This window comes from Siniperca chuatsi, linkage group LG8, assembly GCF_020085105.1.
Source record: "Siniperca chuatsi isolate FFG_IHB_CAS linkage group LG8, ASM2008510v1, whole genome shotgun sequence".
Classification (NCBI taxonomy): Eukaryota; Metazoa; Chordata; class Actinopteri; order Centrarchiformes; family Sinipercidae; genus Siniperca; species Siniperca chuatsi.
Window position 1 is genome coordinate 24,400,098 of NC_058049.1, and position 26,836 is coordinate 24,426,933.

The following is a 26,836-nucleotide window of genomic DNA, read 5'->3' on the forward strand; positions in this document are numbered from 1 at the left end:
ACAGATAGATGGGGAATGATGGATTGATGTTGTGTGTTATTGCAGAGATGTTTTATATTTACATTTTGCACATCCTCTATTCACTGTGCATTCATAATTTCCTTATATTCTTGACATTTTATTTTCCATTATTGGTGCATTCTGTGTGCATCCTGCAGTTTCTAAACTGTAGTTAGTAAGAGAGGTGAAAATGTTAGGGGTCTGGCTAGCAGAGCAGGGAAAAGCAGGCTTAATATTTATGAATATTTATTTATATAGCACATTTCATACAAACACGTACAATACAATGTGCTTCACAATAGATAAATAATATAGATAGAAAAAACTGATGCAAAAAGTAGAGACATAAAAAAAAACAAGCAGAAAAAAAGATTTGTGAGCAAAGTAAAAAAGACATTTCAAAGAAAACAACATGAACTAAGTTAACAATTAATACTGTGGGTGCAAAAATATACAGTAAAATAAACCATTTTAGAAATGATGAAGAAATCTTTAAGATTTTAAGTAAAAGTTGGAAAGGTGAAAGCTGCACTAATCAATATTTTTATATTAACAATGGATAAAATGCCTATGTATTATGTGAAAGGGTTCACTCTGCAGTTCCTCTCAGCTCTACAGAGCATTTTAATGTCTTTCAGCTCATTGTTTTGGTTTTACAACCCACAACTTTATTGTTTTGGTTCAATCTCACCCCTCTCATCAACCTTGTTTCTGCCAGCAGCAGGCAGCTGTTTTTAGCGAAACACACACACACACACACACACACAGTTAGCGACTAGCTGGTGAACATAGTGGAGCATTAAGCAGCCAGCTATTTTCCTCTGGAGTTGGTGGAGAGCTAAAAGTAGAGTGAATATTGGCCTTACCTTCAACAGGTGGCCAGAAACATGACTCCAAATGAATAATAATGTTACTCCATGTCTGCTGGATGTGTAAATAGGCAATTGTTTGCTACCAAGCACCTTATCCATATAAACTTCATAATGTGATAATATGTCAATGTAGGTTTTAAACAGTGTTGTGATTGCCTGTTGTATTATACTAAAATACTTCTCATTTGTTGTGTTCTATATTCTTTTTCTTTTTTTAATCCTTGATATTTTCTGTTGCAATGTGCTGCTGCAATGCATTTCGCCCCACAAGAATCATTATGGCTTTATCTAATCTTGCATTTAATTTCAGTATCTCAGTACTTGCCTAATATTCCCTTCTTCGGGAAACAATTAATCATGCAACCTAACAAGATCTAACCCGATGATAAAAACCCGTTCAGTTTGTTGTGTTTCAACTTCTCTTACTCTCTGCCTGCAGTGCTGAACCCACGTGGGCTCTCCACAACTTCAATCACAAGCGAAGAACAAGGAACGAGGAAGAACGAGCACCGTGTGGGCCACTGATCAGACTAAATGAAAGAAGCACAGAGGAGGGCTGAGAGACTTGGAAACTCCAGGTGCACTTCTATCCAGAGAGAATCGTGAAGCCATTAACGTTTGGCTGTTCATGGACAGTTTCGGTGAAAAGTTACAGAAATCTACCTGTAATTTTACATTCTTTAAAAATATAAACTTGTTTTTTCTTCTTTTCGGCTTGTGCAGTGACTTTAAGGTCAAGGGGACTCTCCGGTGTAAGACAAAGGTACCCATCTGAGGGAGTCATCTACCCTCCTGCTTTATTCTTAGTGACAGGAGCATTTGGTAGAACACTAATTGCGTCTCGTTGGGATATGTGGGAGGATTGAGTGAGAGAGAGTGACAGAGAAAAGGAGAGAGACACAGAGGCGGAGGGAAATGGTGACTCAGTTAGTAACCTCCTTTCAGTAAATGGCTCTAGACTGCACACACAAACAGACACACCACAGTTGTGAGAACATTTAACTTACTTTCACTTATTCCTAATTTAATAATAATTTCACACTAACATCAGCCTGTTTTTAAGGCTCAACTTCAGCCCCATTGAAGGCTACCAGGTGAACTTTTCTCTGTGGTTTGTCAGCGGTAAAAAAAAAAAATCTCTGCATTACTGCAGAGGCTACATTTGACTTACCAGCTGTGTCACAGCACCAGTTCACACTCCCGAAAAAAAGATACTTGAATTCTTTTGATACACATCCACTATTACAGTTGAAAAAGACAACCTCCCACCTAGAACTACTATTACCACGAAACAAAAGTGACTCCATACCTACAAAGAACCTCTTTGTAGGTATGGAGTCAGGGTACATTGGTGAACATGGTCATGAACAATCCATATGTAGATGAACAGCAGCTCAGGTACAAGGCAAAACATATGCTACACTGCCCTCCAACCATCCTCCTTACTTAATGCTAATCAATATTTTTCACATTAAGAATTGATCAAATGACTGTAATGTAAAAGGTGATATTTTTTTCATTTAAATTTTGTGAGGCTGCTGCACCAGTCGCATTATCATTCTTATGCAAGATTCACAATATTTTTTCAAAGTGATTTTCTTGCCAAACCAACATATGCATGCATTGTATTCTTAATTTAACCAATAAAGCCGCAGCATTACACTTACACATTTTTGTGCAAAAGACTTTCACGATGCCCTTGTAACATAGCAATCACATCTTGATAGCACCATATGACGTTATGAAACAATATGACAGTATGACAACAGCGAAGTTAAGAAATATACTTTGTGCTGTCAGTTTAGTTATCTTGATGCCTAGAGTCTTTTTAAGTGCTGCAGTTCAACCCGTTCTCATTCCCAGGTCGTCAAATACTGACGTTTTGTCACGCCCCTTAGGGTCTCATACAGACGCACAAGGAACCCTTTGTCGTCTGTATGAGACGCATCGGGCTTTCAATTAACTCCAATGTAGAACCATCCTCAGCAATATTAGGCGCTCAGAGCAACTGCTCCAGCCGTGCAGATGCTGTGAGCATCAGGCCCATTGGAGAACGGAGGACCCGCCGCCCGGAAGTATTTTCCTCACTGTTAATTCCCATGTTAAGGTTTTCTTTCAATGACATCCTCAACATTTCTCAAAACTAAAACACGAAAATGTCCTTGGTAATTCACCTATACGATAGGTTCATGTTACGGCTATCAGTTTAGATCATTTCTCCTTTAATTCTGAAAAATAATGTTTTTCTATTGGCCTGCGTCCACGTCACGTGACTGCCACATCTTTTTGTGAAAACCAAAATGGTGGACATTTCTGTTTATTATTTATTCTTTTAAAAATGCAGTATTTTAAGATGCATTAAAATGCGTTTGGATAACATTTCTAGCAAGAAATGCGCATTTTATTTTCATAATCTTCATTCAGTGAATGTATATGATCCTTAGTTTTGTTTATTCTCTCAGGTCTCAGATCGTTGCTATGGTGGTTGCTGCAGATGCTGCTATGCGAAGCCTACGTAGGGAATTGTGGGTGGACTTGGAGCGTTCGACTCCTGTTTCTGGCTGGCTGCCGTCAGTGGGCTTCATTCCATTTCAAATTTCTGCCAGTCGGCCGTAAACTGAATCCAAAGGCCACTATCTCTGTTGAATAAAGACGTTTTATAGCCTGTGATTGTAAAATGTGAAGTTGCTCATTTAATTTTATATTTCTAAGTCGATGTGGCTGAGGATATTTAATCATGAAATCACCTTTCTTAAGAAGGGGTTATCAAACTGGACTTTATGTTGTGCATTTCATTCAACCTCCACTGTTACATGATTTAATTATTTATGCACATTACATTTAATTTTTGCTCGTCAGCTTCATATATTTCATACACTTAATTTCTTTGTCCATAGCACAGTCAGTATTGCCTTTGTAAAGTCAATATTTCATTTCAAGTTTTATATCCAATTTCAAAACTACTACTATTCCATTCTGTAAATACATTTTAAAATGTCATATTCATTTTAATCTACTTAATCTACTACTACTACTACTACTCTCTGTTTTCTCTGGTCATGTAGCACCAAAAATATTTGCATCTTTCTACTGCCTAGACAGCCCAGTTTTATGAAAAGACCATCTTTCCAGCTGTAAAATACCCCTTTAAAGCACAATGTCTCATTTTCGGTTTCTACATATTAAATACAAAAGATGCAAAATATGGGTTTGGTAGCTTTTGACTTGGGCTGAGGAACAGAAAGTCAAGTAACTTTTAAAAAATAAAGGTCTGGGTGCTCTCCCATCATTTAGAATTATGCATACGACAACATAATCTGTTTTGAGAACCACTCCATGTGCGTACACTCAAATGGGGAAATCATTTAGGTCTCCAAAAACTTCTGCTTCTACCATAAAAAATTTGGCAAAAACATATTTTGTATATTACCATACGTATGGACAGCGGAGAAGTGGACCATGATGCTGCAGTGGTTTGAGCCATCTCAACATTTTGATCCATTTTTCTGAAGTGAAAACTTGTCACTTTTAAAATCCATGGCAACGATCATGAATTCAATCCAAGCTGCTGTTTACTTTTAAAAAGGAGGAACTTACAACTTTTTACTGCCGCCTTTCAAGCGTACAGGGGATGAGTGTTTGATACTAAAAAGACAGATTTTGGGTAAAGCATCGCTTTAGGCCTGACCTTCAAATGGCAGATTTACAGACATATGGTGCATACATACAGACACACACACACAAACCTCCCACATGAATCTATACTTTGAAGTACTACATGCTTCTCCCACTTGTTCACCCTCTGTTGCTCAGCGGGGATCTCTCTGTGGCTCCCCTAACAACACTTCCATAGGCTTTCGCTCTTACTCGAATGCCTTTTCTCTGCCAACAATTCCTCCATGCATCCCTCAAATCCACTGCTCTGCTCTCTAATCTAACCTGTTTTTCCTCCTCATTTTCTCCTCCACTTAGCACTCCTTTCGTCTGCTGTTCTCTTGACATCGTCCCTTTTCTTCTACTTGTATTTGTTTTCTCTGGGTCACCACTTTCATACCATTTCTAATTATTGTCTAATTGTTGCCTCTCTACTGTTCCTCTCTCTCCCCTGTTTGAAACCCTTCATATTTTGCCCCATTTCCTCTCTTTCTAAATCTGTTTTCTCCATGCTTTCCCCCATCCCTACATTTGTATCTCGTCTTCTCTCTTTGTTTCTCTCTCTAGACTAACCATCCCCAATGTTCTCTCCAAGTCTCTGTCTAATCCTCATTTTCTTTTGATGCACTCCTCTGTGGTTTCATCTCCTGTCTTTCCTTAAATTGAGCTGTCTTTTTGCCAGACTCATTTCCACAAGTTTTGTCTTAACATAAGGCCAGGTTTGGCATCTTTAAGACATCTCTCACCTTGATCACAGGCCGCGGCTCCTTAAAGAGCGCTCCAAAACTTTCTATGCCGGTGTGAGAGCTTTTTGACACATCAGCAGTGAAACCTCTTGTTAGCATTCATTAGCAGTGTTAGAACAAGTCAATAGGGACCAAAACCAATTCTCATCAAAACCAAATTGGCTTGCTTGTAATTGCATCATGCTGTTTCCAGTTTCAGTCGTCCTGGTGCAGGTTTAACCTTGCCACACCACATTCACCATGCTCTGGTTTGCATACAGATTGGATTACCAGGGTTTGCTGTATTTCATGTAGCACAATTAAAGTGGTACTTCACTTAATTAATCTTTTAAGTATTAGAGCAAGACAATATAACTTTTGAAAGATGAAATAACATCGGCAATAAAAATAAAAAAAAACACACCTTTACTCAATTTAATACACTCAGGGGTTTTGCTGCAACAGCATTACTTGGTCTGACATGACCATTAGCTTATGGGGGCTAATGTTAGCAGACTTCAGATGATGTGTAGTCAGATGTAATCAGTAGGCGATCTGAGGGGGGAACGAGGCGGGATGCCATCTCCCTTATTAGCAAAATGACCAAAATCCGTCCCCCTTGTTAACCTGCTCAAAAGATGCTCTGTGCTTTGTCTCATAGTGGGGCTTCACATTGCCGCTTTCAATAATCGCCACGGTCTCAGAAAACATGAGACATACTGCTTTTGAACTGCCTGTGGGGAGGGTTGAACATGTGAGAATCTGTCCATTCTTGATTAAAAGCTCTGCTTCCACTGTCTACTTTTCTCTTTTGAGAAATTATTTCTCCGACTCGTCTCTGCTCTCCTGTGTGTGTGTGTGTGTGTGTGTGTGTGTGTGTGTGTGTGTGTGTGTGTGTGTGTGTGTGTGTGTGTGTGTGTGTAGCCTACCTCACTGACTCAACTCACAGTCCATTAAACCAGTGCCATAAAGGCTAGAAAAGTTGCGCCAGTTAAAATAGAAACGCTTTATCGATATTCTCTACAGCAGACGAGAGGAAAGAGAAAGTGTGGCGGCAGCATGACCGAGGCCGGGTCAGAAATTTACAGACCTTGGACCAAAAGTGCCCTTGAATGCTCATGAACTTTTTGCTGTTCTCACTTTTTTCAAATAAAACAAATCTTTGTGAAATTGAGTGTTTATTTGACAATATAACGTAATAATTATACATTATTTCAGAGTTTAGTAAATGCACCTAAAAATCAGTTCAAAGGGCAAAAATAGGCTACCTTCTGAAAAAAACAGCAACTATTACACACTAACTATACACTAAGTATTAATGGCAGAGAAAATGTATCAAAATGTCCACAGAGACCTATCAAACCACTCTTGAGGGATATTCCACTTGCAGAAAATCCTCATACCTAAATGACTAAATAGCCCATTTGTTAGTGCCCTCCAAAAACAACTAATTTTTCACATTTCTGATCTACCACCTCTCTGGTTAAGTTAAATTTAGGCAACTAAAACTACTTTGCTAAGGTTATAGTAAAGACAAAAAGACAAGACAAAAGACCTACACCTTTCCCCAAACTGCTCCCTACAACAAATTCTACTTGAGTTTTTGCTAATGAGAGAGGACAGTAATTACTCACACGTGATAACAGTCTCTCCAATCCTCCACTGTCCATAGGTTGCTGTGGATATCTAGATACTTTTTTCACACCATGAAAGCGTGTCAGCATTGGCTGCTGTTGTAACTCACTGAGCTCAGGTCAGTTTGAATTCTACAAAGAACCTACACATTTTTTTCAGCCAGTTCAAATGGTGTTTGGTATTCGGAAGATATGGGGTGGAATGTCGCTTTTGTTGATAAGAAAGACTGTTCAAGATGTTCAAGCATGAATTCAAATCTTAGTGTCTGGTAGTTTGGTGTTTTATTGTATTTCTAATTTTATTGTTTATTGTGTTATTTTTAGCCATGCCATAGAGATGGCAGTGTCGGTAAGTTGGTCCGCCACTTTGGACGAGACTGAAATATCTCTTATCGAATGGATTGCCATGACACTCACTTTCTCTCTTGAGTGATCCTTTAACTTTTCTTCCAGTGCAGAGGTTTTCAAAGTTTAACACTGTGGGCCACCCTGAGACAAAAACGTATGCAAGTCTGTCGAATTAGCTAGCAGTTTATGTTTGCAATGTAACCATGGATGGACAGATCACTGGATAACTTTGATAATGAAGAAAACTTAACATGATGATTCTCAGGCAAGTTCCAGAGTTATAAGTTTATGGCAGTTTATGCACAATGGACATCTGAGATAATGATATCCTAAAAAGTGTAAGTTATTACTCCGAGAAGGAGTGGGATTTTTCTTTTAGGCAAATTGCGGCAATCGGGCGTTAAAAGTTTCAAAGTGCCTTAACTGCCTCTATGAGCTGTGTGTCACAGCCACTGCTGCAGCTCCAACTGCTGACCGTGTTGATGAGCGGGCCAAAGCACCTGGCAAAACTACTAACTAACTTCCCGGTGCTTTCAGAACACCTGCACGCACCTGTCCTTTTCCCCTCACGCAGTATCCTTGCCCCACGTCCTCAGTTCCACTGCTCTCGCACCATCACCAGGTCTGAGTTATATTCTTTTATTTCCAAGACTTTAGTTTATCACCAAATACCTCCCAAACTGATGACATTCAAACCACCTTGCTGGCTACAGTTATACCTGCTGAAGTGTCCTTGAGCACGACATTGAATCCCTCCAGCTCCAGGGCTGCTGTCTTCTCACTAAACACAGCTGCTACTGTGTTCCTAGCCAAGATAAGCTACATACTGTAAAGTATCCCTGGCGTGACAGGAAACTGAACTTGACATGGAGAGAAATAAGTGTTTAGATACACAGAGTTCATGCTGAGATAAAATCTTCTTCAGATTATGTTCACATGAACCTTTGATATACTGCTACTGAATCTCCCTGTTGCCATTAATAAACCAGTTACTGTAACACAATATTTCCCTTTCCTCTTTGACTCAGCAATAGTAGCTTATGTTTAATGCAGCGGAAAAACATTAATAGGAACCACGGCTCTGCACAATATACAGCACTACGTTGACCTGTTCAATATGGAAGTAAGCTAGGCATGTTAAACAGGTTTCTCATAATTGGAGCATAGTTTTAGCTAAATTGTTTTGACCACATAATTAGGCTTGTATATATAAAAACCTCCAACCAGATTACTTGTGTAATAAGGCTACAGAAGCCTCTGCAGCATAATCATAGAACTAAATGTACTAACAAAGAGCTAGTTAGAGAGGAAAGAAGCAGAGGATACACAGAAAGAAAGGAGAGAAACGAAAAAAAAGAAGTCAGGGAAATACTGGATATTGGAGGCACAGGAGATCTCTTCCTGTGACTAATTCTCTCCTGATCTCTCAGTCTCCCCCTCATTTAGAAAAGACCTGTTCGCTCCCCCTCTCTCTGACACACACCCACGCCACAACCACAACATACACACTCTCTCACACACATACACGCTCATAAAACACTCCATACACCCCCACTCACAATTCCTCTCTTACACACACACTTTGTCAGACACACACACATGCATAATCACACAAGCAAAAAAGGCGGAATCGCCCGGAGTGTTTGCAGCCCACACTGTTTCCTATGTGTGGCTAAACCTACACACACACACTCTCACTCACACACACAGTGATCTGAGACAGAGGAAAAATTATGTTTTGTCTTTCCAAAGCCGTTTGATTTTCTCCGCCTCGCTTGCACAGCCACTTAGCAGCTGTACGCTTGTGTAACCAGTCTGTGCCGTTTTGTACTTACAGCGTTGGATTTCCTTTAGCCTGATTTAGGTTCTCAGAAGCCTTTCTGTTGTGTACATGTTTTAATGTCATGGATGCCAAATACTCCCAACATTAGGCCTCAGACCCCTACTTGAAGAGATTATGACCCAGGGATCCATACAGACAGATCTTTGTCGTCAATTTGAAATTTAATTTAACTGTCCACACTATACAAAGTGAGATTATAATGGTATTTGATTACTTACAGTCAGTAACTTAGCTCTTGGCCATATTCTGGTTAAGGTCTTATTCGTTTTAAGCTGTTTGTTCCCCCGCGACTGAGCATCCCTACTGCCAGAAATAAACCTGTTAAAAGGAATATTTCCTCCATGAGTGAGCAATAGTGGGTTACTTGTAATGCAGAGGGAGTAAGTACAGATCCCAACAGTAAATTGTGCAGTTTTCTTGGCACTTTAATGAATGACTTCTGATTAAAGTACCCAAAACACTATGTGAATCAGAGTTTGTGCAGACAATGAAAACCCAATGAAACAACAATTAGAAGTTTGCCTGCTACTTTAAAGCCCCTAAAAACCAGCCCTCTAACTCTCATTAGATTCAAATATTGCTACATTCTGATTGGAGCAAATATGTATGTTATGTTTTTCACTTTAAAGCAGTAAGAGCACAGACAAAAACACAAATAAAGAAATCTCTCAGTGACAATAACCAAAACTGTTCCAACTTTGGCAGAAAATTTGCAATTATATAGAAACCAATCGCTCATAGTATGAAGATGAGTCATGACTATTTCTCAAGACAAAACCAGGTGTCTTGAATAATCCCTGGAGGACCAGAGGTCCCAGGTTACAAAGACCACTAGTTTAACCATTCATACCCAAAATGGAAATTGGAAAAAAGCTTGGATTGGCTTTGACAGTGTCAGCAGGCAGACGGAGGAAAGTACAATGACGAAGGAGTTTATTGTAATACAAGACAGAAGTATATGTAAAGTAATGTGCAGTGGATATGATGGGCTGGAGCTAGGAAAGTCTAAGAGTCTTATCTGGTTAGGGGGTAGTTCGTTCAGTCCTTTGGAGGAGATGAGGAGCAGGAGAGCCAGGAGAGGAAGACACACACACATAGGCTGAGTGGAGTCCGGAGTCCAGAGTCCGGAGTCCGGAGTCCAAGGGGACGCTTCAGAAGGTGATGCGGTCAGGTTGAATCTCATAGTATGTTTGAGACCGGACAGTGAGTGAACCGGGGGAGTGTGGCTTTATAGTGTGGGGTTGGTGATTGGTGGCAGGTGTGTGATCAGTACTCAGGTGAGTGAGATCGAGTGAGTGGATTGCAGTGGGTGGAGCTGGTGGTGTCTGTGTTGGCTCCCTGACAGACAGCACCAATATGCTAGTTTTAGTTTGAAGTCTGAGTAGCACTGTCGAATCACAGTGAAGTAGGTGTGGGACTTAGAATGTAGGTGGTGAGTTAAAGCAACACTATGTAGCTTTTGAAAGAAGAAATTACACATTCCTCCTTGTACAAATGAAAAGTTGAATTAATAAACCATTAAACGCACCGTTGCTCACTTCTGTACGCTCAGAGGTTTTGCTTCTACTTCTGGTATGACCTGTAGTTAAGGTGGCTAATGTTAGCTAATATTAGCAAACTTTAGGCGAATATTGCTGTGCAATGCAATTTACTGTTTCATTTTGCTGATTTTACAACTCTTTCCCACTTGTGCTACTGTTACATTAAATATTGCATTACTGACATTTGCAGCTGCTGTTTAACAAAAGTTCTATTGTCGCACTTTAGTAATTTACTGTAACACAGGGCTGCTCTCTCTTATTTAAAGTTTCAAGTCTGTGGCACCTCTAACCACACCCAACAGTGATGTCACGGTGTACTGACACACACTTCTACAGCACTGCAGCAAGGTGAGACATTAAACCACTGGAGGTCAGCAAAAACAAGATTTTCAGCTGCTGTTATATTGCACTTTAAACAGTGCATGTCAGTTTGGGCTGAAATGTCTTTTAGAACCTAAAATTGTGTTGAGATTGAGGCAACTGTAATGAAATTTCAATTGAAACAACGGCAAGTGTTCACTGTGATGGATTACCTTATCTCAAGCAAGTTTAAAGTTCCTTAAAGTTAATTTTCACAGTGTAGGCCTTCCAACAGCCATTGGTTTTTAATGATCTCAAACCAATGGCTTGGAAAGTAAGAAAATTAACTTTGAAAATGGTCAGCAATTGAAGTCTTGTTGGCTTTTTGTTAATGTTAATTTATTTTCCCCCCTGTTTTGTATTATTTTGCACATTATATATTCTGTATCTGCTTGATCCAATGCTTTTGAAGCAATATGAAGGCCCACAACATCACAACAAGTGGAAATTTTAAGTTTAGTATCACTTTTTCCAGGTTTGGAAATTTTGGACAACAATTTTTAATAAAGTTCTCAGGGTTTGAACAAAGCATGGCTATACAATATGTTTTTATCAATTAACCCAGTGAGAGAATGTAGCTACATATAATGCTTTTCAGGAAATTTCAGTAGCATTGGTTGTTAGCGTTAAAATGATTTTATTGGTTTAAATTATACCCTATGTAGGAAAAATCAGCTTTGCAAATAAATATGTAAGCAAAAAATAAGAGCATTATTGTAATAACTGTTCTTACTTTCTCTACATATTTTTTAGGGCCTTCAAGCCTGTCTGAAGCTCTGCCGTTTCTGTGTATATATCTGTCCCTCTACACACTCACTGGCTCTCCATCCTTCCCACTCTCATTTCACTCTCTGTCTCGACCTCCTCTTCTAAATGAAGCTGTTTATGTAACAGTAGAATTGTAATGTGACAAGCAGACGCTTTACCAAATTTACATAACATGATCAAACGGGCTCTGTTTTGGTGCGCGTGTGTGGTGAAAGTCAAAGCAGTCTTTATCAAAAAGCAGGTTTTCAGTCAGCAATGAAAAGACAAAAACAGCAGGTGTCATACAGAACAGATTAAAGCAACACAGATGATCAGGCAGAGAGCACTGACAGCTGACTGAAGAGGAGCAGCTGGATGGTCAGGTGACTGGGTCAGGTGGTGAGCCGAGGTCAAAAACTCAATAGTGACAGCTGGTGGGCAGGTGAGGAATGGCAGGAGAGGTTAGTGTGAACACAGCAGCTGTTGTGTGTGTGTGTGTGTGTGTGTGTGTGTGGACATATATTACTCATGTTGTGGGGACATACATCTGGGACTCGCCTTGTCAGGGTAAGGTTAGGTTTAGGTGAGGTTGGGTCAGGTAAGAGACTGTCTCCAGGGCACTGGCACAAGTCTTTTTTCATTAAAAAATTCACAATCTTGAATCTTGAATCTGCGATAAAGGGTTAGGTTAAGTCTTCAAGAAATTAATGGAAGTCAATGTAATGTCCTCTGAAGTGATGAAAACACGACTCTGTGTGTGTGTGTGTGTGTGTGTGTGTGTGTGTGTGTGTGTGTGTAAAATTATGTCTAAAACAAATTTTCCCTCCAGTATCCATCCTCTGTCCTCAGGCACTATTCTTCTGGAAAGTACTGACTATACCAGGTTTGTGTGTGTGTGTGTGTGTGTGTGTGTGTGTGTGTGTGTGTGTGTGTGTGTGTGTGTGTGTGTCATGTGCACTTCTTTGCATGTTTATATGCCTGTTAATAGTACTGTCGCAAGTCTGCGGCATCATTTTATCTCCAGAGGACTAATTGTAGATTAATAGACTTAACTCGGTACAGCAGTACAAACAAAGCCTCGAGCAACAGATTTTTACAACCTGAACATTCAGCTGAAACATTAAGAAATGGCGGTTAGAAACACCAAGAGAGAACTACTGTGACACAAAATGAATGGATATCTCATGGAATCCTTTGAAATCACAAAATACAAAATGCATGACAATATTTGTAACTATAATCCACACATATTCACCCTGTGCATTTGTGATTCCATATTGATTGTTTTCATATTCCATGATGAACATATAAACAGGACATTCTAGTCATTGGGAAAAATCAGATTAGACTTCTCAGAGCTAGACATAATCCAATTTGAATCACCCTTTAGTTTATAGTCAACAGACTTAATTCAAGTGTCCTGTGACTGAAGTCAGGATTCCTGCGGGTTCATTGTTCATTCTTAATTTGATCCATAACAAAGATTTGTTTTTCAGGAGCACATTATAATATCATATAAACACTCATTCGGTCTGCACAACACTGAGCTCTGCATCCTCATTGCTACACTGCTGCCTGCTATCAGAAATGTATCTCCCTGCACCTCCCCAGCCTCCTCCTGCATTAGCAGCACGTAAATGCATGTGTGTTTTAATTTGTGTTCATGTTCGTCCAACGTTGTGCATCTCAGGGCCCCCCTGATTTGTGAGCTCAGGGAAAGTCTGTGTCAAGCTTGCTCACATTTGTTCCAGATCATCACATGAGCAGAGCCACACTAAAAATGCATATTGCTGCAATAAATGGTTAAAACCTTGACACGTGTGTCCTGACTGAAAAAAAACAAAAAACAAAACAAAACATGTTCAATCTTTTTTTGTGTCCAGAAATGATTAACTAGTATAAAAAACAAGTCCATTACTTCTGAGGCTCCCAGCCCCTGGGCTGAAGACCAGTACTGGGCATCAGAATATTTACTACCTTGCTATGACTTTGCAAAAAAAAATAGAGCTGAATAATAATTCTGTAACGTATAACTTACAACTCAGGCACAAAGCAAACAAAGTTTAATCTTCTAGTTTTACTTTATGATCAACCAGTCTCTCTTTTATGTGCTCTCCTTTCTCTCTCCCTGTCATTTCACAAATGAGAGATCCTGCCCTAACCGAAACAGACTCATTTCATCAGTGTGCACACTGGCGCAGGTTGGAGAATCCCAATTTTGTCATATGTCAATATAAAAACGAACCGCTGTGCAAAAACGGTTGGGACCCCTGCAGTAGTTTGGCATTTATAACACACAATTTAACTGTGGGTCTAATTGTAGTTATGCCGCTTATCTGACCAAGTTGGACTGAATCTGTTCCAGTCCCGGCCAGTTGGTGTTGACGGTCAAGAGGTAAAAGCGTACAGTGTTTGCTGTTTAAGGAATCAGATACTGGTGGAATCAGGACTGTGGTCCTCATAGGTAATGCCACTGGAGAAATAATATTAAAAAAGACTAAAAACTGAGAGCAAAAGGAAAAACAGTGCAGTATGCCATGAGTGGGAGAGTATTATTTTATAATCATGTTCATCCAGAATTTCAGCTCAGCTGGAGTTCGCCTAAAGTTCACTCACCTCCAACTCTGTCTGCGGTCCTTGTTGCCTACGTCTCTCCACCCACCATTTTACCCAAATTTGGCTTTGTCATGTTTTTCTTCGAATTTTCCATGAACATTGTAGCACAAAAGAGACAGGATTATTTTTTTTTTTTATGAACATTTCTGTTTTGGCACTGTCACATGCAAGAAATTAAAATCTTTTTTTCTTTTTTTTCAATTCAAGCACTGATTTGTGAGAGTAAGTGCATGTACGTGGGCGTGAGAAAGAGACACAAGGTCTGTATGAGGGGGAGAGAGAGAAGGACTTGTAGTAACAGAGTGAAAATGTGTGTGTGGACCTATTTGGTCTTTAAAAAAAGGATTTTTAAACCAAAGTCCTCCTCTTCCTACTCTCTGTACATCCCTTCTAGGTAATAAAAAGTAGTGATTGATATACTGAACTAGCCCTCTCCTTCCAGCTCTCTCTTTCTTTCTCTATCTTTCACTTTATGCCTTCCTTAATTTACCATTTCCCTTAGTCGATCTCTCTCTCCTACCTGCCTCCATTCTCTCCTTCTCTCTTAACCCCCTCCATCACCCTCTTCCCAGAGTCCCTCTGCACCCTCCCACTCTCCCCAAATCTCCCTCCATCCATCCATCCATCCCTCCCTCTCATCTCTCTCTTTATCCCTCTCAAAGGGAAATATCATAGAGAATTTGGCAGGTACTCCAAAGACAGAGTGGGCTGAGAGAGAGAGAGAGAGAGCAGGAGAGAGCGAGCAGTAGAGGGAAAAAGAGAGGTAAAGAGGAGAGCAAAGCCAGAACAAAAACGCTCTCACATCTAATTTTCAGATGGTGGTTTCTGTTTGCTGTGAATAATTTATAGTCTCCTCTCTTCTGCATGTTCTGCATCTGATAGACATGTTTATTTAATGTTGATTCTATCAAATATGGAAAATAAAAAAACAAAAAAAGACACACTGGTTGTTTAAAAATGACTGTGACAAGATGTAAATGATCACTGTTGAGAATACATAAACCCTCCTGTCACATTTGTTTGCAGTCAGAAAACAGCATAATATCAGTGTCACGCTTTACTGGTGCCTGCAGGAGCCCTCTGCAGGGGCCCTCTGCAGGGGCCCTCCACAGGGAGGTCAGAGTTCAGGGTCAGCCACACAACAGCAGCGCTGGAGCATGTGGAGGTTGTTTGACTTGCTGAAGGACACAGTGGCAGGGCCACTTCTGCCAATATGGGGGACTGATCTCAACTCCTTTGATTAAGAACCAGTGTCTTTAAGCAGCATATTAGTTTGAGACTAGACAAAGAGGCAGGAGCATCATGTAACTGTGGTTTTGAACCAGCTTGGAACCCTGTTGAAACACTATCACTCCACTGTGCTGGTAAAATAAAGGATGAGTAAACTCCAACTTTACCTCAGCTACTTCATCAGGGGTCCACTAGGTCCATGAAGATGGGTTCATCAGTCTTTATCTCCAAAACAAATCTAAAATCAAACACAATTCACATATGGTTTTTATTTAGATTAATGTTTGGAATAAAACAGAATAACTGAATCCATTTGTTTAAACGTAAAGCCAAATCACATACAGTAAGTGAACAGCTCGACTTAAAGATGAAAAACGTCAGTATTTTAATGTATTTTATTTTTCAACTGATTAAACAATCTGACAAACAAGTAAAGAAGTAAACAAACCATAAACATCACAAGAAAGCTCTTAATATAGTTGTTGTGCAGTGTCAGTCTGTATATCAGGCTGTGTTTGTCATGCTTGTGGGTTTTTGCTTGGTTATTTCCTGTTTTATTTTGAAATATTCTCCTTCCCTCATGTGTTAGTTTTGCTTCCTGTCTCTGATTGCTGTGATTGTTTTGTGATATGTTCTCTCTGAAGTCTTATTAGTTCATTTATTTCATGAAAGTGGCTTCATCCAGTGTTCAATCTGCAATAACTGGAGTGCATACAAAAAAGTACAGCAAAAATAAAAAAAATTCTCACATTTTTACCACAACTCTGTAAATTAGGCTCATACTGACTTTTTGATTAACTCCAAAGGTTTACCTTTCAGTACAAAAGAAGGGGTGATTGTTAAATGCAATAGTACTCCCCAAGACCTGTAAACAGACTTCAAGAGAGGGGGTGCCCCTTTAAATCTAAAGCCTCAATCATGCAACATGTATTACCTCTATTTGCACCATTTACAGTATGATCAGAAGTTTCTCAACACTTGTCTACATCACTCGTTCTGGAAAAAGCATTTGCAAAGAGAATATGATGTATAGCAACCATAAAAAAATGAAGTGTTCACACTTGTAACAAAATGTAATCTGTAAGAAAATTGACTCTATGTAAATACACAGACGGACTGAATGTGGGGCTCACTGTTGTGTATTTTGATCATTTTAGCCATCATCAGTCTTGTGCTTCTGTTGTTTCTTCTAATGATGATTTTGCTGTTTTGTTATTGTCATCACTCTGGTTGCTGATAATGTTATTGTGGTTGCCGTTCGGTTGTTCTTTTTATTTGGTGTCCTTGTTGTTTGTGTATATGGCTGCTTGATCCACTGTACCAAAGGAACAGCTCACAGAGAAAATGAGTTCCATCCATCACACACACACACACACACACACACACACACACACACACAAAATGCTGGTGTATGTGCGTACATTGTGCACAAACTGTGTCACAAGAATCCTGACAAATACATCACTTTGCACACACACAAAGTTGGTACATGTGATCATAAGAAACAGCACGACCATGAGACTGTTAAACAATGTCATTTCCTGCTGTGTTATATTATACATGTAAATAAGTGTAGTTTTCACGCCCAGCTTGTGTGTTTGTGATCCAGTGTGTGTGTGTGTGTGTGTGTGTGTGAGAGAGAGAAAGGAAGCATGGGCCTGTGTATCTGGCATGAAGTACTGACTGCTGCAAATGCCTCTGTGCATGCATATGTGTGCGCATGTGATCATGTGTGTACATTCACGCACGCCCGTGCACTTGGCATGGCGTGTCGAGCACTGTAAGCCCATTTCCCAGAGCAGGACTTGATGTACAAAATGCCATCCAAACACTTCCTGGAACCCATCCAATGAAATGGACCGGGAGAGAAGCGCCGCCCCCCATTGGCTGTGAAGCAGGAAGAGCCGGTTTATCAGGCGAGATTGACTCCTGACAGCTTTATTGTCCAAAGCATCCCTAGATGGCTGGATTATAGCGAGCAGGAGAGGGGAGGGGAGAGGGGGAGAATTAGAGACAAACAGAAAAGAAAGACGGAGAGAATAAAAGAGATCAACGGAAAGAAAGAGAGGTGGGAGTAAGTTATACATATGGAAGTCACAAATCTTAATTTTTAAATCTCGAGCTAAGTCCTGAGTCTGTTTTTTATGATCAAGCAAGTCAAGTCTTTCCTCAAGAACAATTCATGTCATTAAGAGAATTAACAGCCCCTAATTGACCCTTCATTAAGCCCCACGCCTCTTAGTTACTGTCGCTACACTTGTCAAGCTGTCTAGTCTAACACAGCACATAGGAGTTTACCATTAGAACAGTTGATTTTCCACTCAAGATTCTTAGTCATTTTGGGACAACGGCTCTTTGATTTCAGACAGAAGTGGACAAAAGCAGATCTCTCATTTCTAACCAGCGACTATCAATTTTGCCAGCTAAAATGACAACTGTCGCTGGCAGACTCAGCGACAGCTGTAGCTAGCTAATAAAGCTGATGTTAGCTCCATGAGTTGTATGAAAACCTCATCTCCAGCTGTTTTAAAACGAGGACCCTTTACAAAGGGGTCTAAATACTGTATTGAATATGCACCTGATGAATACATACATGATATCGTGCTAAAAGATTGATTTGTATAAAAGATGCCCCAGGCAAAAAGTTAACATCCTCATCAGTGGACGATCCATGGCGAAGACATGGAAATAAAGAATGCAGTGTGGAGGTAGTTAGTCCTATAAGTATGTAGTGAGAACAGCAGGGGGGTGAATGTCCCCCCACATTCAACACACCGCCACATAGTCTGCTCAAATCTCTGGACCCATCTGACCTCTACCCCCTCTCAAGCAGTAAAGGTGTCGATGTGGATACTTGCCAGGCAAGGCCAGACCTTTCCGCTCCGGAGCAACAGCAAAATTTAAAGACAATAAATTGACTCTCTGGATTAGAAAGGAGGAGAGACTAAAAACATCTTCTCCTCCCTTATCTGTCTCACACACACACACACACACACACATCACAAACACATACAAACAAAAACACTTTCAAAACACTTTTCACAAACAAAAATCACCAGACATGGTTTGCCAGACATGTATCAAAGGAAAGTACATCCCTAAATGAAAGCAACTGTGAGATTCTTGCTTTATAACCCAAGTCTGAATTAATGTGAATTAGCTATATAGCCAATCAGTAATCCACTTAACATGTTAGCTGGGTTACTGATGTATGTTGGGTTACACATGTTTTCTTCATGTGTAACCCAACTTTTATTTTTGTGGACATGAAATGAGCAAGTTATGAATTCTGGGAATTAACCTCTTGTTTACCAGGTGACAACACTGCCACCTACTGACCAACAGACAGAAGTCTCTGCAACCATCGCCATTATAAATCTGTGTAATATTGTAGCTATTATACTGTATTAAGCAAACTGTATAGTTTAACCTTAAGCCACATATAAGTAATGTTAAAAATGTGTTAAAGTTAGTGAAGAACTTCAGATAACTGGTTGAATGATCTGCTGAAATAGTTGCTGGTTGAATAATAATAATAATTATTATTATTATGTCTCAAATCAAGACTGTATGGCCATAGTGATGTTTGAGTATGTGACATTTTGCGCATAAAACTTAAATTTAATTCACTGGTCAGAACAACATGAGCTGTATTAAAGTTTCAAACAAAGGAAAAAGAGTTTTTGGCGTCAATGCCTTCCTCCACACCTGAAACTCCTCCTCCTTTGGCAAATGAAAAAAAACACTTTCACCGACATAGCGCCCTGCACGCCACGTCGACAGCCGGCGGAAACGCCTCATCTTTGACAGCACTTCAAAACAGTAGGCTAAACCATGGTTTTGCTGTGATAAAGAGTTGATGTCGAATAAAATATTAATTCCTATTTAGATAAGTTACCTGCCCTAGCATTACGTTAGTGTCATTTATATAATCAGCTCACATATCTCACTTCACTATTGCCAATAAGATCAGGCTTATTTCCCCACTCAGCATCTGCTATTTCATCTTTTAGGTTTGTTATTTTCTTTATACCTTATTAATTTATTCAGTTATCAGGCATTTAGCTATAAATAAATGTCCTCATTTAATCAGTAAGAAGTTGTCTGTGTTTTCAAGGTCAATCTTTCGAAAAGAATTCAACCCTTCTTAGAGACTGATCAACTTAATGATCCGAGTTTAATTCATTTGATTAATTAACTCACTTAATTTAAATTTTCCCGATTTATATCGGGTGGTGCCCCAACAAGTGAATTAAAGTGTAATTATTTGATTAAAGTAGTTGATTCTCCTACAAGTATGATAAGGAAAAATGCTTAGCTTACCCATCTGTTCGTATTTTCAAACAGTAAGTGGCACTTGAAAGTGAGAAAATACTTTTAGGATGAAGATGACCAATATGTTTGGCAAACGTAATGCCCAGGTAATATCTAAAGGGGCAAGGGTTGCTGGAGTGCAAACTTGCCCAAATCCAATAAGGAGCAAGACGTAGCTGCTAACATTAGCCTAAACTCTCATAACATCCAGGACTAGGATTGCCAACTGTCCCATAAAATACTAAATCGTCCCTTAATTGGAAACTAAAAGATGTGTTCCATATTGAACTGATATTGGACGTGCTTTTGTTCTGTACTTTTGAGAATCAATTCAGTGCTATGGGAGTGAAATATGACAGGTTAGACTATTAAGACGGGGCGATTTGTATGAGTTAGAAGGAACCTCTTCTGCTCTGTTATCCCTCAGCCTGTCTGTCATGTAATGTTCCACTACCCAAACAGAGAAGCAGGAGGAGGCGCGTAGAAACAGCTGTTTGCGGCTCTCTCTCTCTCGTTGACTGGCCTTTCACTTCCCTGTCATTTCCATTCTGTCTGTACCTTTACAATAGATTGCCTTTTTGTCGACGTTAAGCGTCAAATTTACCTTAAGGCCCTCTTGATTTATAAAACATCTCAAATATGCGAGTTCACTACATGAGTGCCTTAGTACATCAACAGGAAATGAAACTGTAGGATTTATGAATGAAGTTTGGTGAGTAAGCAGAAGACACTGCTCTTACAATCACCGCTAATTAATGTCTCTCATCCCACACTGCATCATCATTAGGTCCGTTTCTAATACTGACCCTCCTGGACTTCAGGTTTAACTGCCACCTGCCACCTACCCCCACCCCCCGCCGGCGATGCGTATTTCCATTTCAGGAAGTTGGAGACCCTCTCCAGGACTGCATGGCTTCCTTACAGTGTGGCTGCCCAGCTAATGTGCTACTCATGAGCAGGCTTTTTTTTTTTTTTAAACATAACCTGTAACCCCACAAACTAATGTAACCAGATTAGCTAATGGTACGCGCCTTTGTCTTGGAACTAACATTCTGCTGTGCATTACTGTAGATCGTAAGCGAGTTGGCTGGGCATGCTAACCACTGCAACTTACGTTCAAGCAGATAAACACGTTGTTTGATCCATTCCTTACACTTTTGTTCTTGTTTTTGGTTTTGGAAAACCTAAAAAAGAAGGCAACACCCTCCAAGCTCTTTTAGATGTCGAGTATTGCTCTTAGTACAACCCCTTGCAAACCGCTTCAACATGTGAAGAAATACAAAGCTTAATAGACCTGCTGTGCCTAGTTACACTCGATAAGCTATGATTGGACAATTAGGGGGTTAGTCATTTCTGACAGTAGGTGTCACAAGAGTACATGAGACAGGTGTTATGCTTAAGACTGTGGCTATGGCATTTACTGAAGGCTTTATTTCTTACATAAAATACAGAGTGTTTATATTAAAAAAAAACAGAGAACAATTTAACAGTATTGAGTTTGTGATTGCAGCAGTTTTATTTGTACCTGCACAGAACTCAGTTCACTGCCTGTTAGTGGAGGTCAGGGATAGACACGTGTTGTTAGACATTGTTTGCAGTGATTGCATTATTTTCGACTATTTTGGAAATCTAAAGACGTCATTCGCAATGACTAAACCTGATAATAGTCAGCTAAAGTTTCCTGTTTTTGTCAACTCACCAAACACTCTGCAGCAGCACAATTATAATCAGGCACTGTCTAATGCAGATTAAGGCGTAGCTTACTCAACAGTAAACAAAGGCTTTAGAGCAATAGTTTGGATTTCTTGTCGTATGCTGCTATGACTTACTCGCCAGTATTGATATTGATGCATGTATTAGCTCCAGCTTAGAGCCCTGTGTTCAGACATTTCCCTGCCAAACAATGACTGGTCAGACCAAATGATTTTTGCAGTGCACTGGAAAAATAAAAAAAAACATTCAAGCCACGATACCACATGTAATAAGATGTGGAACGCTTCCACCAGTGTGTGCATTATTTAATCCTCTGCCTTATTCATTTCAGCTGTTTGAAGGGAAAACACACAGTAAGACAGCACAACTGCATCTGTCACACAACAGGAAAAGAGCAAAAGGTCTCATGCAAGACTTGCATATTAGATCTTGAAATATTGTTACAGGCAAGTTAAGCGCATTCCCAGTAGGTAATATACTGGCTGGGCCAAGATTACTGTCTGATTTTAGCTTATTACAGATGTACTGAATATATGTCAGTGGAAGTAACAAAAAACTGCAGTACAGAAATGCCAAAGAAATGTTTAAAGTAAATTACAAACAGTGTCTCCATAGTTTGTCCACCAGAGAGCACTGACAAAATTATTTTTTAACTGTAGAATTTCCCGCTAAGCACATACAATTCTTAAATTAGCAAATTTAAGGGATCCTTATCAGACCTTTTTGTTTATGTTGTGCGTTTATGTTAAGAAATCTGCCAATTCATTTTTATCAGATTTTTTTTTCGCTCAAATATCAATATGTGTATTGGCCTGAAGATCGGTCAGGATGTAATACGTAACACATCGCTCAGGATCGCTCTACTTTTAGTACTTTAGAACTTTGTGCCACAGTGCACGTTGGCAAATCAGCCTGATCTCTTGAGTTTTGATGAAATAAGTGTTGAGAGTGTGAAGATTCACCTGAGGTTCAGAGTAGTTGTGTTTCTATACACCTGTTTTATGCACATTTTCAATTTGTGCAAAAAAAAAGTTAAAACATTTGCAAAAATATTTTTACACTTGGCAGAGGTGGAAAAGTTGGTGTATCAGTAAAAGCATAATGCGTCAAAATGCAATGCAAAACAGACTTTAGACAAATTAATCATGGCATATATGAAGCATGTGACTTGAAATGAAATCAATCTCTGTACACACGAGTGTTTTAGCCGTTTCAAAAATAATCTCCCGTCCGTGCTAACACGCCTGAAAACACATATCACATGACCATTCACGTACACTGGGCATGCACGTGCAGGTGTAAACAGGAAGCAGATTGTCTACTCTGCAATTGGTTGATTAGTTGCAGAAGATACTACGAACGAAGAACAGCAATGGCGAAAAGTAAGACCAGAGAGTTCTTTGCTTGGACTGACGACGAGGTGGAGCTGTTACTGAAAGTAACACACAAGTATAAGGTGGTCAACGCCGCGGAAAACATAGATTGGGTGTCGTCGCAAAGCAAATACAGCGACATATTAGAGCGGAGGAGCATTCTCCAGAGGAAGCCACGGCAAAGGAGTACCCACACAAGAAGGATGAAATCACAAAAGGTATGTAGACCTAGTTATGATGTTTTGGCTTGATTTCTTTTTTTTTTTTTTTTACCAAAAAATCATCTGTGATCTCACCCAAAACTGGGGCTCCATGTAGGGCTGATAACGCCACTGGACACGGGAAATCGCAAATTGCTTGAAAAATAGCTTGCCTCCTGCGCATGTAGGCAGTAGCATGATAAAATACAGAATTTAACTGCACAACAGCTGCTAGCATAGACAACAAAGTCAGCAACGCCTGTAATTAATTATCCATGTTGAATTAACTAATAGTAGTAAAGGGTAATGTCAGGGGTGGAAGGACACGTCATGACTGATAAGACCCAATCAGGAAGCCAACGCGAGTGTCTGCGTAATCCTTTTCAAAAGTCTCAGTTTCCGCCCGTCCAGACTGAAACGCAATCCCGGAGTTTTCAAACCAAAACGGGGTGGGCAGCATTTTCAAAAGTCTCTGTTTTAGGGGTTCGAAAACGCCGGAGTAGTGTGGACGTAAGTTATGCATTTTAAAATGAAAACGTATTAGTGTGGCTGTAGTCTTAAACGTCCACTGAAGGCTCCGCTCAACTGGAGAGAAAAAAAAATCACGGGGACACAAGCTGAAACTGCTGCGAGATCAAACGTTTTACAGTTTGTAACAAAAGCAATACTGTACATCTCTACATTGTCTGACCAGGCAAGACTGTGGCTACAGACTGTGTCTAAAGCGAGCCTGTGAATGTTTAAGAAGAACGTAAAAATGAGTACAAAGTTAGCGATCACACTTGAGTAACTATAAAACTTGTTGGAAGACCCTACCTTGAGTTTTAATTAAATCTAAGTGATTACAGACAAGAGTAAAATAATGGTATTTGTAATGTGATTTGTTTGCCTTAAAACACAAATTCATATTCTTTGGCTAAACTGAGTGAGAAATAAGTTTTCCCACCATGAAAAGATTACACGAAGGTGGCACAAGCAGGAAATGGTATATGTAGATGTTAAATTTTTCTTATGTAGCCACGACCAAACTCTTTGTCTAATCCTGAAGTTCTTTTTTTTTTTTGCCAAATTAGTTACTTATGAGCTACCTTTTAGATGACAGACAGGTGACAATAATGTGTCCATTTAATGCTATTGTCCTTTCATGTCCAGGTCTGGGTGGAGAACAAAACAAAAACAATATAATTTATACCCACAATATGCAGTCAGACTTTGTGCATTGTGAGACTGATTTGAAATGGGCATGCAATCAGCAAAATAAGTAGGCAAGCTTTACTCAGCTGTAAGGCTCCGTCATTTGGATGGACATTATCCTGAGCTCTTCATACAGTAATTGATCCAGCTGATACTTGTTTGTCTGGCGCTCAGACCAGGGGACAGCTGGGAGTTCACATCTGTCAATGAAACCACTCCAATTATGGCTGCAGTGCACTCATCCATGTCTTATGTTTGCATCCTGTCCATGTTTTTTTTTGATACAAAACCACACTAGCTTTTATTTATTCATTTTAAATTAAGAAATTAGATTTTAGTGTCTCTAAATATACAGCTCGAGTGTGATGCAGCAGTACTCTTATTTCCTCAAATCCTTTACCACTGCTGTGGATTTTTTTTTAATTTCTGTCAATCAGATATAACAGGGAGGTTTTGGTGAGATCTTACTGCAGAACATACATCATGCTAATTGATGACATGCTAACATTTCTGTGGCCGTGCTTCCAATTTAAGATGACATCAGATTCTTCAATAGATTTTGGTGTGCCTTACTTCCTAAATCTGACTTTGTGTTCATCCAAAGCTATTCAGCTTTCGTAACAAGCAAGACACACAATGACTGTGGTGCTCTTGGCTTCAGGAACATTTTTCAACATATCAAACTGCAATAAAACGGGAGAGATATTTCACTGACTGTCAAGTATGGTTAAGTAGGTTGCATTTTTGTCAAGTCAATTTTATTTATACAGCCCAATATCACAAATCACAAGTGTGCTCCAAGGGGCTTTACAATCTGTACACCCTCTATCCTTGGACCCTCGATTTGGATAAGGAAAAACTCTAACCCTTTAACGGGGAAAAAAATGGAAGAAACCTGAGGAAGAGCAACAGAGGAGAGATCCCTCTCCCAGGATGGACAGACAGGAAACAGATGTCGTGACATGTCCTGCCCTGCCTCCCAGGTCATGGTTTCCTTTTTTCCCCCCACGCTTTCATTATTTCCTGTTTTATTTTGTTACTCAGATCACTTCACTTCCTGCCCATGTGTGTTTCCCGCCACTTTTGATTGTCTGCCCGTCCTAATTAGTTGTACCTGTGTCCTGTTATCTCCCATCACCAGAGTATTCAGTCCGTGTGTCCCTCACTCTGTGCCAGCTCGTTGTTGTACCTCAGTGTCTCACGTTCCAGCCTGCATCGCCTTGTGTAGTGTTTCCTGGTTTCTGAACTTCCTCCACCTCTGCCAATTGCCTGTTTACCTGACATCGCCTTTTGCCTTCTCCCTCTGGATTTGTTTGCCTTTACCTGACTGCTGACTTGTGTACCGAACCTGAACTTTAGTACGTAAAGACTGTTTTTACACATCCCGGTCTTTGAGTCGTGCATTTGAGTCCTTTGCCTCTGATTACCCCAGTCGTTACATGTTGTGTGTACAGAATGGACTAACGTAATGAAATAACAGTATGGACAATCATGATGACAAAATTATAAATAGATTGTAACATATGAAGAATGGATCCAGTAGCACGTTGAGCAACTTCAGGTGTCGCCAAACAGACCTGAGCCACACGACCTCCTCTCTGACATGGAACCTGGAAGAGGACCGACTATACAAACACACAAAAGGCAAAACTCGCTCACCATTCAGACAAGTTTGTGGAATATGTAGCAATTAGATCAAGCAAATCCAAAAATAGCAAAAATCCTCTAAATCCAGTATAGCCATAAAGAAGTCCATCTCACTGATTTGCACCTGATTTGTTTAGAAAAAAATCAGACAATTTACAAATTCCTGTTGCCTTACAGCAGAGGATTTCAAACTGCGAGGTGGGTCTCCCCGTTGGGGTTAGGGAGAGTTAAAGGGGGGGAGCGGAGGGAGAGACGTGAAGCAAACATAAGGCGAGAGGGCCAGATGCACACCAGTAACCCAACCTTAATATTAAGGGCTTAAAATATTGTAAAACATCTTATGATTTCATTCAGATGGACAGAAGATCGCACAAAATGCAACTGAGGAAGTTATGAGAGGGCTGGGGATCGTCTGAAAGCTGCACAGCATGTAGGATTGACCACATAATGTGCCACTGACACCTACAATCACAACACTGCGCTGCAGACAGGATAGTTCAATGAGGATCACACAGGAACCAAAACACTGGAGCCCAGTGACATTGCCCACATCTTACATCTGGCTTCAAAGAACGCCCTCCAGGTGGAAACTAAAAAGCTTTGACAAGAGAAAGAGAGGACAGTAACGCCTGGCTTACATTTTCATTGAATGCTATGGATGGGAAAATAAAATATTTTAAATCTGGATGGGTTGATTGACACATGATTTTGTGAGGTTCCCAACCAGATTCAAAATAAGGATACAAAGTCTGTACCGCTTTTTATTCAAATAAGATCTCATTAGATAAAAGCAAATCATTTTGAATTGCTGACCTTCTTTCCTTT

The 26,836-nt window shown here is 39.9% G+C and overlaps 1 protein-coding gene across 1 annotated transcript in view; it reads right to left on the reverse strand.

Moving 5' to 3' along the window:
* The window catches only part of il1rapl2 (interleukin 1 receptor accessory protein-like 2), a 457,851-nt gene extending 442,043 nt beyond the window's left edge, over positions 1-15,808 (reverse strand). Inside the window, exon 1 of the mRNA XM_044205048.1 lies at positions 15,738-15,808. The gene's annotated coding sequence lies outside the window, so the exon portion shown is untranslated. The remainder of the gene's footprint in view (positions 1-15,737) is intronic.
* Between the last annotated feature and the right edge of the window lie 11,028 nt (positions 15,809-26,836).